The sequence below is a fragment of the Acipenser ruthenus genome, chromosome 4 (genome assembly GCF_902713425.1).
Source record: "Acipenser ruthenus chromosome 4, fAciRut3.2 maternal haplotype, whole genome shotgun sequence".
Lineage (NCBI taxonomy): Eukaryota > Metazoa > Chordata > Actinopteri > Acipenseriformes > Acipenseridae > Acipenser > Acipenser ruthenus.
The window spans coordinates 54,056,082-54,071,786 of record NC_081192.1 but is presented as its reverse complement, the minus strand read 5'-3'; positions in this window follow the sequence as shown (position 1 = coordinate 54,071,786).

The window sequence follows — 15,705 nt, the reverse complement described above, 5'->3', positions numbered from 1 at the left end:
GAAGGCAATTGGTTGCACCAGAGCTTATTTAGGGGTGTCACAGCAAAGGGGGTGAATACTTATGCAATCAAGACTTTTCAGTTTTTTATTTGTAAATAATTTTGAAAAATATGTAGATTTTTTCCCCCACTTCGACATTATGGACTATTTTGTGTACACCAGTGACAAAAAATTAATCAATTTTAATTCCAGGTTGTAACACTACAAAGTGTGGAAAAGTCCAAGGGGGGTGAATATTTATGCAAGGCACTGTATGTTATACCCATCCTGATATATATATATATATATATATATATATATATATATATATATATATATATATATATATATATATATATATTCTGATATTGTTATACCCAGAAAGTTGAAATGTTGAATTGAATGGCCCCCCATAACACAGTGTTCAGAAATTAGGATTTAAGAGTCATATTTTTGTGCACGTTTGTACTGGTTTTACTCAAAAGTGATTCCTGTTCAGGCATTTCTTTATTGTTTGATGACCAACAAAAATAACTGCATTTCTAAAATTTCAATTATACAAAAGTACCTAATTTAAAGGTTTGATAAAAACGTCTGTTTAGTTTTTGCAATTTTATTTACTAAAATTAGTGTTTCAAATGTTTTTTTTTTACTCTGTGCATAGTCTATGTGATTTCCATCTTTCACAATATAGATGATTCAGATGAATAAATGACAGTTTAGAGTAGATTTATAATGTTACAGGTTTAAACATATACAATGTTTTTAATTTGACATTTTCCCAAGGAGTGCTAGTGGGCCGCAGTGCCTAATGCAGCTGAACAGGTGGGCCTCGGGTAAAAAAAAAGTTTGGGAACCGGTAGGTTATAAAATAAACCTTATTAAAATATGATCATTTTAATAAAGCAAATACCTAATAAAACTGGCTAAAAATGTTGCTTCTGAAAAAAAATACATTATGACTGTGCCCTGATTTAGCAGCATGAAAGTTCACTCTATTAAGATCGTTTGCAGCATTGACAAAATAGCTCCTGCATTTCAAGTAGGAGTACTGGCCCAGAATAATACTCCAATTTCTTATGGCAATAGCTAGAGTCACAGTAGTATGAATGGATATAGATAAGTACTGTGACTCAAACTTTACAGTAAATCTAGGGTATTGCCATAGCTGTTCTAAGTGTTTGAATACCACTATTCTCACACTTCTAGATACACTAAAACCACATGCCTAAAATAGCATTGCGATATTTTAGGAGGTGGGACTGGTCTTCTCCTCTCTCCCTCCTTACTCTTTTTTGTCCCCTCCGACCTCTCCTCACTCTCTGTTAATACCTTTTGAATGTCATGCTGTCCAACCAACCTCTCCCTGTGAACGTCTGCTAATTGTACTGTACCGTCCCCCTGGACATCTCGCTCACTTTCTAGATGAACTCGACTATCTACTCTCCTCCCTCCCCTCTCTATCTACCCCAACTGTCCTGTTAGGTGACTTCAATATCCATCTCTCCAACCCCAGCCACTCTGCCGGATTCCTCCCTCTCCTTCACTCGTTAGACTTCTGTCTCTGTCCATCCCCCCCCCTACCCACAAAGCTGGCCGTCAACTGGACCTCACCTTTTCCAGGGCCTGCTGCCCCTCCATCCTCTCTGTCACCCCCCTGGACCTCTCTGATCACTATTTCATCTCTTTTTCTCTGTCTCTCCCCTCTCTCCCTGCTCCTCCTACCCCCACTGTCATCTCTCACCGTAACCTCCGCTCTCTCTCCCCCTCTGTCCTTGCCTCCACTGCTCTCTCACCTCCCTCCTATCGACTCCTTCTCACAAGTCTCCGTAGACTCTGCTACCTCCACCCTCTTCTCCTCCCTTGACTCCCCCTGTCCCCTCCCCAACCCTGGCTCTCCTCTGCGCTCTGCTCAGCAAGAATCACACTGCGATCTGCTCAAAAGAAATGGAAGAGAACCAAACTCCCTGCTGCCCTAGACCTCTACCGCACTCTCCTCCTTCTCCTTTACTCTCTCCTCTGCTAAATGTACTTATTTCCAATCTGTAATCCAAGCCTCCACTAACAGCCCACGTAAACTATTCTCTACCTTCTCCTCCATCCTAAACCCTCCCCCCTTCTCCTCCCTCCTCTATCTCCTCTGATGACTTTGCCTCTTTCTTCTCTTCTAAAATCTCAGATATCAGCAAACTCTTTAACATCTCTCCCTCCCCCGCACCCCCTCCTGCTCCAACCCCTACACCCACTGCATCCCCTACTAACTCACCCTCCTTCTCCACCTTCACTCCCCTCTCAGACTCTGACCTCTCCTCCCTGCTCCAGGGTCACAAACCCACCACATGTGCCCTGGACCCCCTCCCCACTCACCTCTTTCAAGCAGCTGCTCCTGCTCTACTTCCCTTCATCTCCTCTCTTCTCAACACCTCTCACCTGCCTCCAGAGCCCGCTCCTTCTCCACCCTCGCCCCGCAGTGGTGGAATGACCTTCCAACAGATGTCAGGACTGCCCAGTCCTTGACCACCTTCCGGCACCTCCTCAAGACTCACCTCTTTTGGACACTTATCACTCTTCCTTAAATGTGCTTTACTTGCTCTTATCTGCCCCCTATTTTACTGCATTTAATTCTGTACTTTAGAGCACTGTAATCTGTCACAAGTGTTATTTAATCTGTAGTATTTTGTATTTAATTATATCCTGATGTAACTATCACTGACACTGTTATCTGCTCCATTATTGAATCGTATTTTTTCTTACTTGTACTTGCTAGAACCAAAGTCATTGTATTTATCTTGCTCTTAATTGTATTATTACTTGTACTGTGATTCTTGAAATGTATTTGTTTACAACTGTAAGTCGCCCTGGATAAGGGTGTCTGCTAAGAAATAAATAATAATAATCATTTTCATATGTGTGATAGATTTAAAAGAAAAAAACAGTTAACTAACTCGCCTTCCTCTTTTGGGACTTGTATGTAAGCACTTCTCCACTTACAGTTACTGTAGTTTAACCTTGCCATTTTTATATAAAATCTTTGCTGAACTGACAATTCTGTGTAATTTGGCACTTTGTATACATTTTATCTTACTGTATATCCTGTACCTTGGCTGTTTTTGTTCATGTTAAATGTTTTGTCTTAATTGTGCATACAAGTCTGTTTTATGTACTGTAATGTATACAACACAAATAATATAATATACTTGAAGAACACTGATACTACGGTTTCATATGCTTACTATTAAGAGATGTTGTGCATATAATATTGGCAAAACAGGATTGTTTTGCTGTGAGATATATATTTGAATTAATTAATTTATAGGGCATATTACTTATAAACAATAGATTTTGTATGAATATCCAATTTTAGATGTTTAAAATAACCCACTGTAATACTAACACTTTTACTGTCTGTTCAGATCTGCTTTTTCCTTTTCATGTATTTTGAGTGATGTTCAGAATTGAAAAAAAAAACAAAAAAAAAACAAAAAAAAACAATTGGGGGAACAATGGAGTAGTGTGTTGCTTCCACCACGTGGAGTGAAAGAACCAGGAAGACATCTAAACTATCCAATGAACAGGTCTGCCAGTTACACAGGAGCTGTGGCAAAACAGCAAAGTAGAAGACGATGCACCGGAGAATGTTCTGGAATGTAGCTGCTGTCTGGTATGTTTACTTTCTATTGATGCTGTCAATCTCGGGTGTCTGCGTTTTGAATATCTTGTTTAGCCTATAAAAAATATTTTCATGCAACAAGTTTTGAGCGGAAACACAAATCTTTCAAATAAACTAAAAATAAAAGCAGCACACAGACTCACTGTTCTTTTAGGGTTAATACTGCAAACAGGCAGCCTCATATCATGTACAGTTCTATTACTGTAATTAATAGCCTCCAGCACATTTATTTGATAGCAGTAGGTAGTCTATAATGTTAAAGTATTGAAATGTTGTATTTACTTAAATAATGTTTAGATGAGTAATTATGCATCCTGATACATTATCAATAAAATACAAATACACTATGTCTACATGAATTTGAACTTCATTCTTAAGCCTATTTACACTGGTACTATGTGTATCTGGATCATGTTTCTAAACCAATCTTTTCCATAATAAGTATGAACTGACATTTTTGATTGTTGGAGTTTTTTATCATTTTTTTATCATCCATGAGTCTATGCTACTTTGATCTGTGCTGTCCCATTAGCTGCAATGGTTTAATATAATTTAAATATATGGTGTTACAAAAAAAGCAGTATTTTTCTTTTGCTAGTCAAACAATATAAATTTGGTGTTGCACTATTTCACCATCTAGGGTCCCTCACAAAAACGGAAGATTAAGATTTTTTGAATCTTCCAATTATGCAGACAATTGCTTTAAAAACAGAAATTTCTGTTTTGAATTTATGAAGTTGCAGGTACTGGGGGAAAAATATTTTCAATGACTCCAGTATTTAAGCTAATGCCAGTGCATTGATTGTTTGAACTGTTTATTGGTTTTATAATGTTGTTTCTTGATGCCTTCTCTTGCCAGGACCCCTTTGAACTGAGATTTCCACCTCAAGGGTTCTATTCTGGTTTAATAAATACATTTTGAAATCTGCAATTGCATGTGGATTGTGGAGATTTTACCTCATCATAGGACAGCATTCTTTATGTTAAAAATGCTACTTGCTCTTTTTAATGCAGACTTGTAGTCAGTCTTGTGAGTACTGATAATACAGAAGTTACTTAAGAGGGTCCATTCTAAGTTATTTACACTACAGTACATGCATTGAATCACAAAATCAACATATTTGACCAACGTTATCTTTTTGAACCAAAGTTTCATTCATGTTTTTGAGCCACAGTAAGGTTATGTACCAAATCTGTGAATATCATTCATTTGTTTAGGTTAAACTGTTGTTTCCTATGACTTTTTGGTGAAACGCATTTAACCAATTAATGATTTTGTTGACAATCATGTTTTGTGTACTCACATGTAGAGGTTTTAGCCATATAATGCTGTGAAATGTAATGGTTCAAAATGTTTTCATTAGCTCATTGATATAATTCAGAATTTAATTGAGATTTTAGAGGTGCCACTGTAAACAGATAAGCCCATTTTTTGCTGCAGTTAGGTACATAATGGCTATGTGACCAATAAATGCTTTTTTTTGTACACATACATTATGTAATGATTAATGATATGCAGTGATCCTGTTGGTTTAACAGAGGAAGTCTTGACATTTTGTTTGGCTAATTGGAGTACATCATGGGCTGTCTTCTTACTTGTTGGGCAGTTCATCTGCATGATAGATTTGACTACAGTAAAAATGAGACCAGAGGACTATACTTTCAAAACAAGTTGATATTACATTGATTATGTACCTAGAAGCTTGCTTTGCTTTGAAAATGTGGCAGTGATCTTCAGAAGACATTGAGAAAGATACAGTACCTTGTAGAAATGCAAAGGTTGAGCCACGTTAGGTCCCTGGGATGAGAGTTTAAGGCTCCTGAACTTCACTACTTCATTGGTATCAGCAGTGCCACCCACAGATATTTTCAGATCCGGGACAAGTTAAGTCAGACCAACAAGACAAGATTATTTGAATATCATTGCTGCTATTCCTTTTATGTAAAAGCTTGCTCACAACAACCGCACATTCTTGGAATGTTAGGGGTTATTAACTGTAATAGCTTTGCGTTTGGTACGAATGCCAGCATTCATTTTTCCTACCAGCTATATCATGCTCTGGTCTGGAACAAAATTCCTGGTTGTCTCCCCCCTGTGGGTGGCACTGGGTATCAGTCATCAAGTTCCTCCATATCCTCCTGCCTATGCATGCACCTTAGTTTTATTTCTGTTTTTTTTATACTGTATATATAAACTGGAGTTCACTTGTTATTTCAGTAAAGCGGTTCACTTAATAGAGCCTAGAAAGGTGCAACATGAAAACAGAGGGCTACACATTTGTGAAGAGGGACTACCATCCATTTGGGAGAAATGAATTGCTTCTACACAATGCTTTTTAATGTCTTTTTAATCAACAAATGTGGCTTTTCTTTCATAATTGTCAGGCATGTCTAAAGGAAGAAAAGTGTTCACTTATAATCATCTCTTAATGGGTTGTTAAATGTATTAATCATGGCTAGGGCAGCAGTGTGGAGTAGTGGTTAGGGCTCTGGACGTTTGACCGGAGGGTCGTGGGTTCAATCCCAGGTTGGGGACACTGCTGCTGTACCCTTGAACAAGGTACTTTACCTAGATTGCTCTAGTAAAAACCCAACTGTATAAATGGGTAATTGTATGTAAAAATAATGTGTAAAAAATAATGTGATATCTTGTAACAATTCTAAGTCGCCCTGGATAAGGGCGTCTGCTAAGAAACAAATAATAATTAATCCAATGTCCCTTTGTGTGGTAAAAGTATGCAACTAATTGATTTCAGATATGTAACAACTTCTAAGAAATATTTATGTTGCACATATAACAGTGGTTGCACATATTCATTTGATACACTAGAATTCGTGCGCAAAGAGGTATGGGATATGCTCGAGCTTGGGGTGATTGAACCTTCCAGGAGCGAGTGGTGCAGCCCAATTGTCATAGTGGCTAAGAAAGACGGCACCAACCGCTTCTGTGTGGATTTCAGAAAGGTAAACGCTATTGCTAAGTTCGATGCGTATCCCATGCCTCGGGTCGACGAACTTTTAGACAGACTGGGAAAAGCGAGGTTTATTTCCACTCTGGACCTGACGAAGGGATACTGGCAAATCCCTTTAACCCGCAGCTCCAGAGAGAAAACCGCATTTTCAACACCAGAAGGGCTGTTCCACTTTAAAACCATGCCCTTTGGGCTACATGGTGCGCCCGCTGCCTTTCAGAGACTGATGGACCAGGTTTTACGCCCACATCATGAATATGCAGCAGCGTATATTGATGACGTGGTGATTTACAGCTCCACCTGGCGAGAGCATTTGGCTAGGGTTGCAGCCGTTCTTCAGTCTCTAAGGGCAGCCCGGCTGACAGCTAACTTGAGGAAATGTGCGTTTGCCAAAACAGAGACTCAATATTTGGGATTTTTAACGGGAAATGGAAGGGTGAGACCTGTGGTCACCAAAATCCAGGCTTTAGTTGATGCAGCGATCCCCAAAACCAAAATTCAGGTGAGGTCACTACTGGGTTTAGCCGGTTATTACCGCCGCTTCATCCCCGAGTACGCCACAGTGGTTAACCCGTTAGTCGACCTCACCAAAAAGAGTGCTCCATATTTAATTAAATGGTCAGCTGAGTGTCAGGGGGCGTTTGATACGATTAAGTGTAGACTTTGCCAGGCCCCCACTCTTATTACCCCAGATTTCACCAAGAGATTCATCCTTCACACCGACGCCTCGGATGTAGGTTTGGGTGCAGTCTTGTCCCAAAAAGTAGCTGGAGTAGAACACCCGATATTGTACCTGAGCAAAAAAATGTTACCTCAGGAACGTAACTACTCCGTAGTCGAAAAAGAGTGTCTAGCCATTAAATGGGCTACTCACTCTTTACGATACTACCTGCTGGGACACTCATTTGATCTGGTCACAGACCACGCCCCACTCAAGTGGTTAAGCACAATGAAGGACAGCAATGCCCGAATAACTCGGTGGTATCTGGCATTGCAGCCCTTCATGTACCATATGATACACCGTGCGGGGAAAGACCACCAAAATGCAGATTATTTTTCCCGGGAGGGGGGACTAATGGGAAAGGTAGATTTAGCCGAGTGTTCCTTCGGCTCCACTCTGAGCGGTGGGATATGTGACAGAAATACAATGAGTTCTGGTGATAAATCTTCCTCCCGACCTGTGAGGGCGCTAAAGAACGGGAGGAGAAGTATCTGGAAGGACTGGCCTGACAGTTCGTTTCCGGGACCGGGAAGGGGGTCAGTCTGGAAAGAAGCGAGACTCTGTTGTAAGACCGTATTGATTTGACAGGTAAACGAGGGGCAGCTGCAAGGAATAAGGCAGCTGCAACCGTTTACCTAGATATCATGCGGGATTACATATAGGGGCCAGGGTAACGCTGTTCTTTTCCTTCGTTTGGGTTAGCGTTTGGAGAGAGAAGGATCGAGAGAGGAGATCTCGTTGTTAAAATAAGAGAAAGAATTACGTGTTGTGTTTTGTTGTGTTTGTCTGTGTAATTGTCTGTGTTTTTCACCACCAGACAGTTAAAGCACTACTCCGGAGCTGTCGCCAAGGGTCAGCACGGTCCGGAGCACCACTGCACCCCACACTAGATTCTGTGTTTGCACTAAAGCACCATCACGACTGCACTCACCCAGGACTGGTGACCGTCTGTTTGTTTTTGTTCGGGACTGTGCCCTGTTTATTGTTATCCCCGGGCGTTACACGTTGTTGTGTATCGCCAGGGATTTGTTTATTTTTCGGTCACCAGACCTGGAAAAGAAATAAAGCACTTTTTTCACTGGAAAACCGTTGTCTGCCTGTCACTCCTGCACCGCATCACTGCTACACCTGTTCCCCTTACCAGCCACTTTGCCACAGACCCAGAAATGGTTGCGACAGTCTGGGGTTTAAAGTGAAAACCCAGACTTGTTTTTTGAACCTGGACTTTTGTTTTTAATGAACTGTGTTCAAAAATATACCCAAGAAGTAATCAAACCACACGGACAGTGGTAGTTTTGTTTTATTTTTATTTAAGGCAGGCAGGACCTAGCAAAGCAGTAGGCTGCAAGTGACAGTGTTCACCAGCAGAGGGCGACAAAGAACGCAAAGGTGCTGTGGTAATCACAAGGACTGTGAGAGGGCGCTAAAGAGCATCCTCACCTGTTGTTCCTGTATGGACCACATGGGGTGCAATCTTACTGGTACCAAGTGAGATACGACTTGGAATACTTGCCTGTTCACCTGAAAAATAATTACATACTTCATTACTCGACAGCCCTTGTGGATTATAAAAGTAAATGAACACGTGACACTTACCTGGTGAGACTTTGTGATCCAAGACCGGATCTACAGTTACCAGCAACAGCTGGAGGGAACCTGGACTGGTCTGCTTTTGCTAAAGTAATACGTTTTTCTCTTGTAACGAGGAAAGCTCGTGCAAGCAATAGAGAGGGTTGAAGAAGTGAGATTAGTGGGCAGGTTTTCTTTTTGTTTTTGTTTATTTTAATAAACTTTTGATTGTTTGGTGTGAACTGTAACCAAAGGAATACTAAAACTGCTTGTTCTTCAACCTCAAATATTCTGCCTCAGTGTGTCACCTCGCATACTGCTAGTTGGCTGTCAAATTCAATATGGAACAAATTCTCTCTCTCTCTTTTTCTCTCTCTCTCGAATGTGCATATGGTGGATGGCTATTGTAAAGCACAGTATCATAAAAATACTTATGCTTAAAGAATAATATATTGATAGGATTTGTTTACAAAAAAAAAAAAAGTTTATTTTGGGACGCTTTAGAAAGGCTTTAGGAAACCCAGTGTCAAATGGAAGTGACAAAGCAGGATGTTTTCTTTGGACGATGGAATACTGTGTAAACACATCACCAGTCAATCTTTAAAATGTGGAGGCGGCGGCTGGTCAGAGAAAGGAGAGAGAGGAAAAGCAAGATTTCTTGATAAGGATTAGAAACCAGCTCATAAATCAGTTAACTGCTTAAATTGATACAGAAACAGATACATTGAAGAAGTATAGTGGATGGTCAAGGTTAAAAACTATAATGGTGGACTAAATGCTGCATACTTTTTATAAGAACTTGGCTAGGTTATAGTTGTCCAGCAATATTTAGTTCTTGCAAAACAAACTTGTAACATTTGCTGCATGTAGGACAAATTCAAATTGTTAATCCATTGTAGGATGTCCTTTGCTTTTATGGATGAGGAAAAATTACAAGAAATAGATGTTTACAATTATTTCAGCATTTTTTTTTTTTGCAAAAATCAAAAAATAGTAATTCAAAAGTATTCATACCCTTTGATGCTATGACAGTATTGTCTACAAGGGGCTACACATATCAATATGATAATGCAGAACCAAATTCTAGAAAATGCTGGATTGTAGGAGAAAATTCTTAGAGTATAAAAGGGCTAGGCGTAGGATGATTGCTGTCATTACCAATAAGTCAATCTATCTGAAGACAATAGGCAGAAACTTTATTGTCATAAAGCTGGAGAAGGATACAAGAAGATTTCCAAGCATTTGAGTATCCTAATTTCAACTATTGTTTCTATTATCAAGAAGTACAAGACTCACAGGGTACTGTCACAACAATCCCTCGGTCTGGAAGAAAGAAGATTATTTCACCAAGAAGAATAATTGTGAGGAAGATTAATAACAATCTGAGACTGACTGCCAAACATATTCAAAGTGAATTGGCTGTAAGTGGGACTGGGATTTCCATTTCAACCATAGGTCGAGGTATTGCATTGTGAAGGTCTCAATGGTCGCAGGCCAAGGAAAAAGCCAAACGTTACAAGGGCAAAATGGCATTTGAATGATGTATATGAGTTCTGGTCAAAGGTTTTGTGGAGTGATGAAACAAAAATCAAGCTATTTGGTCATGCTGATAGTCTTTACATTTGGAGAAAGTCTGGTGAGGCGTACAAAGAAAAGAACACCATACCTACTGTCAAGCATTGAGGTGGTAATATCCTTCTATGGGGCTGTTTTTCCTCTAATGGCACAGGAAATGCAGTTCCAATACATGGTAAAATGGATTCCATAGCATACCAAAAGATATTGGCCAATTATCTGAAACCCGCCACTACAAAACTTGGTGTAAAGCACAGCTGGACATTCCAACACAACAATGACCCAAAGCACACATCAAAATCTACTTCAGAATGGCTTAAGAAGAATAAAATCAAGGTTCTGGAATGGCCTAGTCAAAGCCCTGATCTAAATCCGATTTGAGAATCTTTGATATGAGTTGAAGGCGGCTGTGCACAAGAGAAGTCCTTGGAATATGAATGAACTGGAACAATTTTGCATTGAAGAATGGTTGGTCAAAAATCACTAAAGAATCATGCCAAAAGCTCATTGACAAATATCCTAATCGTTTAAAAGAGTTTATTATTGCTAAAGGTACCTCAACTAGATATTATCATTTTTCTTGTCAGGGTATGAATACTTTTGAATTAGCATTTTGGGGGTTTTGCAAAAAAATTGCTTTAATAAAGACATCTATTTCTTAACTTTTTTTCCTCATCCACAAATGCAAAACTTTTGCAACAATAGATTTTTCCTACAATTGTTTAAGAAATTTCTAGAAATTATAAATTTTCATTGGTGTATGTCAACTTTTGACTACTGTTACAAAAAGGATATTGCTGCTCTAGAAAGAGTGCAAAGAAGCGCAACCAGAATTATCCCGGGTTTAAAAGGCATGCCGTATGCAGACAGGCTAAAAGAATTGAATCTATTCAGTCTTGAACAAAGAAGACTACGCGGTGATCTGATTCAAGCTTTCAAAATCCTAAAAGGTATAGACAATGTCGACCCAGGGGACTTTTTTGACCTGAAAAAAGAAACAAGGACCAGGGGTCACAAATGGAGATTAGATAAAGGGGCATTCAGAACAGAAAATAGGAGGCACTTTTATACACAGAGAATTGTGAGGGTCGGGAACCAACTCCCCAGTAATATTGTTGAAGCTGACACCCTGGGATCCTTCAAGAAGCTGCTTGATGAGATTGTGGGATCAATAAGATACTAACAACCAAACGAGCAAGATGGGCTGAATGACCTCCTCTCGTTTTGTAAACTTTCTTATGTACTCTGTGTGTCTCTCTATCTATCTATCTATCTATATATATATATATATATATATATATATATATATATATATATATATATACATATACAGTATATACACTACCGGTCAAATGTTTTAGAACACCTCCATTTTTCCAGTTTTTATTGAAATTTACGCAGTTTAATGTCTCAATGTACTCTGAAATTAAAGCATAGAACAAATAAACAATTGGAGATAAAAAAGAAATCATGGAATCTTTTTGTTTAACAAAATTTAATCTAAATTTTTGACTCATCAAGGTAGCCACCTTTTGCAGATATAACAGCCGAACACACTCGTGGCATTCTTTCTACAATAGAAATCAAATATTGTTCGGAAAGTTCTTCCCAACACTGTTGCAGAAGTTCCCACAAATGTGTTGCACTTGTAGGTTGCTTTGCTTTCACCTTTCTGTCCAGTTCATCCCAAACCAGCTCGATGGGGTTTAAGTCTGGAGACTGTGCTGGCCATTTCATGATTTGAAGCCTACTGTCTTGTTCTTTTCTTCTAAGGTAGTTCTGACATAGCCTGGAGGTATGTTTTGGGTCATTATCTTGCTGTAGGATGAACCCCTGACCAACTAGGCGTATACCAGAGGGTATTGCATGGCGCTGCAAAATGCTGTGGTAGCAGTTTTGGTTCAGGGTGCCACTCACTCTCTGCAAGTCGCCGACTCTGGATCCAGCAAAAGAGCCCCAGACCATCACGCTTCCTCCTCCATGTTTGACAGTTGGTGTCACATACCGAGGAACCATCCTTTCGCCTACTCGACGGCATACACAAACCCTGCGTGATAAACCGAAGATTTCAAATTTTGATTCATCGGTCCATAAGACCTTCTTCCAGTCTTCAGTAGTCCACTGGCGGTGCTTCATGGCTCAGGCAAGCCTCTTTTTCTTATTTTGCCATCTTAGCAATGGCTTTCTTACTGCCACTCGACCTGTCAAACCTGCAGCTCGAAGTCTTCTCTTCACAGTTGAAACTGAGACTTGCTTACTTCGACCAGTGTTAAACTGTGCTTGAAGCTGTTGTCCTGTGAACCGCCTATCACGTAAGCTGTTGACTCTCAAACTTGTCTTCTGATTCTGTTGTGGCTTTGGGTCTGCCAGACCTCTTCCTGTCAGAGTTTCCTCCAGTTTCCAAGTGCCTTTTGATGGTGTAGGAAACTGTACTCACTGACACCTTGGCTTTCTTTGCAATTTCTCTAAAGGAAAGACCTACACTTTTAAGGGTTATAATGGTCTGTCTGTCTTCCTTTGTTAATTGCCCTTTTCTCGCCATCATGATAGCAATATACTACTTCCTGCAGTACAATACTGTCCAAATAATGCTTAAGAGGGTGTAGTAACACAGTCTGTTCCAACACTGCTTTTATACAGACAGAGGGTTTGTAAGTAATCAACAAAAGTTGGGACACCTGTAGGAATTGTTAGCATCAACTTTCAAGGCTTAATTTACTTCCATTGCTGCAGAACAGCTGTAAGTTGTTAACCCATTACTTGTTTCCTGAAAAAGGCCTTTTTGTATAACTCTGAAATGTACATTATTTTTCAGTTTTTGGTAACCTAAACTTTTTTTTTAACCTCTGGCAGTTTGCTGCTTACCTTTGTACCATTTCAGGTTATTCACTGGACTTGAACTGCTTAAATTTCACTAAAAACTGGAAAAATGGGGGTGTTCTAAAACTTTTGACCGGTAGTGTGTGTGTGTGTGTGTGTATATATATATATATATATATATACATACACACACACACACACACTGCCTATATTAAGTATTCACCCCCCTTGTGTTACAACCTGAAATCTTGATGCATTTAAATGGGATTTTTTCCTTTGATTTACACAATTTTTATTATGAAACAACAGTTAATGAAAAATAAAAAAACTGAAATGTCTTGGTTAGATAAGTATTCACCCCCCTGAGTCAATACTTGGTAGAACCACCTTTGGCAGCAATTACAGCTGTGAATCTTTTGGGGTAAGTCTTTACCAGGTTTGCACATCTGGATCGTGCAATATTCGCCCATTCTTCTTGGCAAAATTGTTCAAGCTCTGTCAAGTTGGATGGGGATCGTTGGTGGACAGCAATCTTCAAGTCTTGCCACAGATTCTCAATCGGATTCAAGTCCAGGCTTTGACTGGGCCACTCTCGGACATTCACTTGTTTTTAAGCCACTCCAGTGTCACTTTGGCTGTGTGCTTGGTGTTATTGTCCTGCTGAAAGGTGAATCTCCGTCTTAGGTCTTTTGCAGACTGAAGCAGGTTTTCCTCAAGGATTTGTCTGTATTAAGTTCCATCCATGTTGCCCTCTACCCTGACCAGCTTCCCAGTCCCTGCCAATGAAAAGCATACCCATAGCATGATGCTGCCACCACCATCTTCACAGTAGGGATGGTGTTACCTGGGTGATGTGCTGTGTTGGGTTTGCACCAGACATATCGCTTTGCATTTAGGCCAAATAGTTCAATTTTTGTTTCATCGGACCACAGAATCTTTTGCCACATCTTTTCAGAGTCTCCCACATGCCTTTTTGCAAATTCCAAGCGGGATTTTACATGGGCTTTTTTCAGAAATGGCTTCCTTCTTGCCACTCTTCCATGCAGGCCAGATTTGTGGAGTACCTGAGCTATTGTTGACACATCTCAGACATGGAACGCTGTAGGTCTTTCAGAGTTGCCATTGGCCTCTTGCTGGCTTCTCTGACCAATACCTTTCTTACCGGGCTGCTCAGTTTGGGAGGATGGCCTGCTCTAAGCAGATTCTGGGTGGTGCCGTAAACCTTCCACTTCTTAATGATCGACTTGACTGTGCTCCAAGGGATATTCAATGCCTTTGAAATCTTTTTATACCCCTCCCCTGATCTGTGCCTTTCCACAACTTTATCCCGGAGTTGTTTTGAAAGCTTATTGGTCTTTCATGGTAGCATCTTTGCTTTGAATGCACTACCCAACTGTGGGACCTTACAGAGACAGGTGTATTTAATCTGAAATCACTTTTATTGCACACAGATGGACTCAATTTAACTTATTGTGTGAATTCTGAAGGCAATTGGTTGCACATGAGTTTATTTAGGAGTGTCATAGCAATGGGGGTGAATACTTATCTAATTAAGACTTTTCACACATTGAAAGTGTTGAGTAGGTTATGTAAATCAAAGGAAAAAAAATCAAATTTAAATGCATCAAGATTTCAGGTTGTAACACAACAAACTGTGAAAACGTCCAAGGGGGGTGAATACTTACAATTGGCACTGTAGTCTTTAAATATTTTACAGATAAAAGTATGTTGCTACAGTAGAAGCCTATGCTGATGAGTTCAAAAATCATTCCATATCAGAGAAATACCATTTGGGGAATAAGAAGCAATCATATTCTTTCTGAGTAATAACATATCCAGAAATGCAATTTATAACTTCCTACTGAGGCAAGTAGCAGCATCATCATCATGTCTATTTGGCTCACAGAATGATGTAGTGGCATGTTTTAGTTTTGAAAGGAAGCTTGTGTCCGAACAACTCAAACTACCTTTGATGAATGTAAACCAACTGGACTCTCAGCATGCCACTAAGCAAAGTCCATTCTCCACCTGCTGTCTTGTCCATTGTGACTAAAACTGGCTTTCAACTTGTGGAGATAATAATACTGAACATGTCAAGGAGGACATAATGACAAACAAAATAATGACTTAGATGAAAGAGGGCCAATCTACACAAAGTATGTGGTAGATATCGCAGGTGTTTTCAATTTCTCTGTATATTATCTTCTTTTCCGCTCAGCAGACAAAAGTATAGTTAAGAAAAATGGAGCGACTTTGACTTCAGTTTGTGACAGCTGAACCATTGGAAGTGCAAAATATGTCACCAAACGGAAGCTAGCTGTCAAAGAGAATTAATCCTACCCCCATATCTGTTATCAGTGCTCCATCTACCTCATTCTAACCATTAGGTGCTGGAGTCG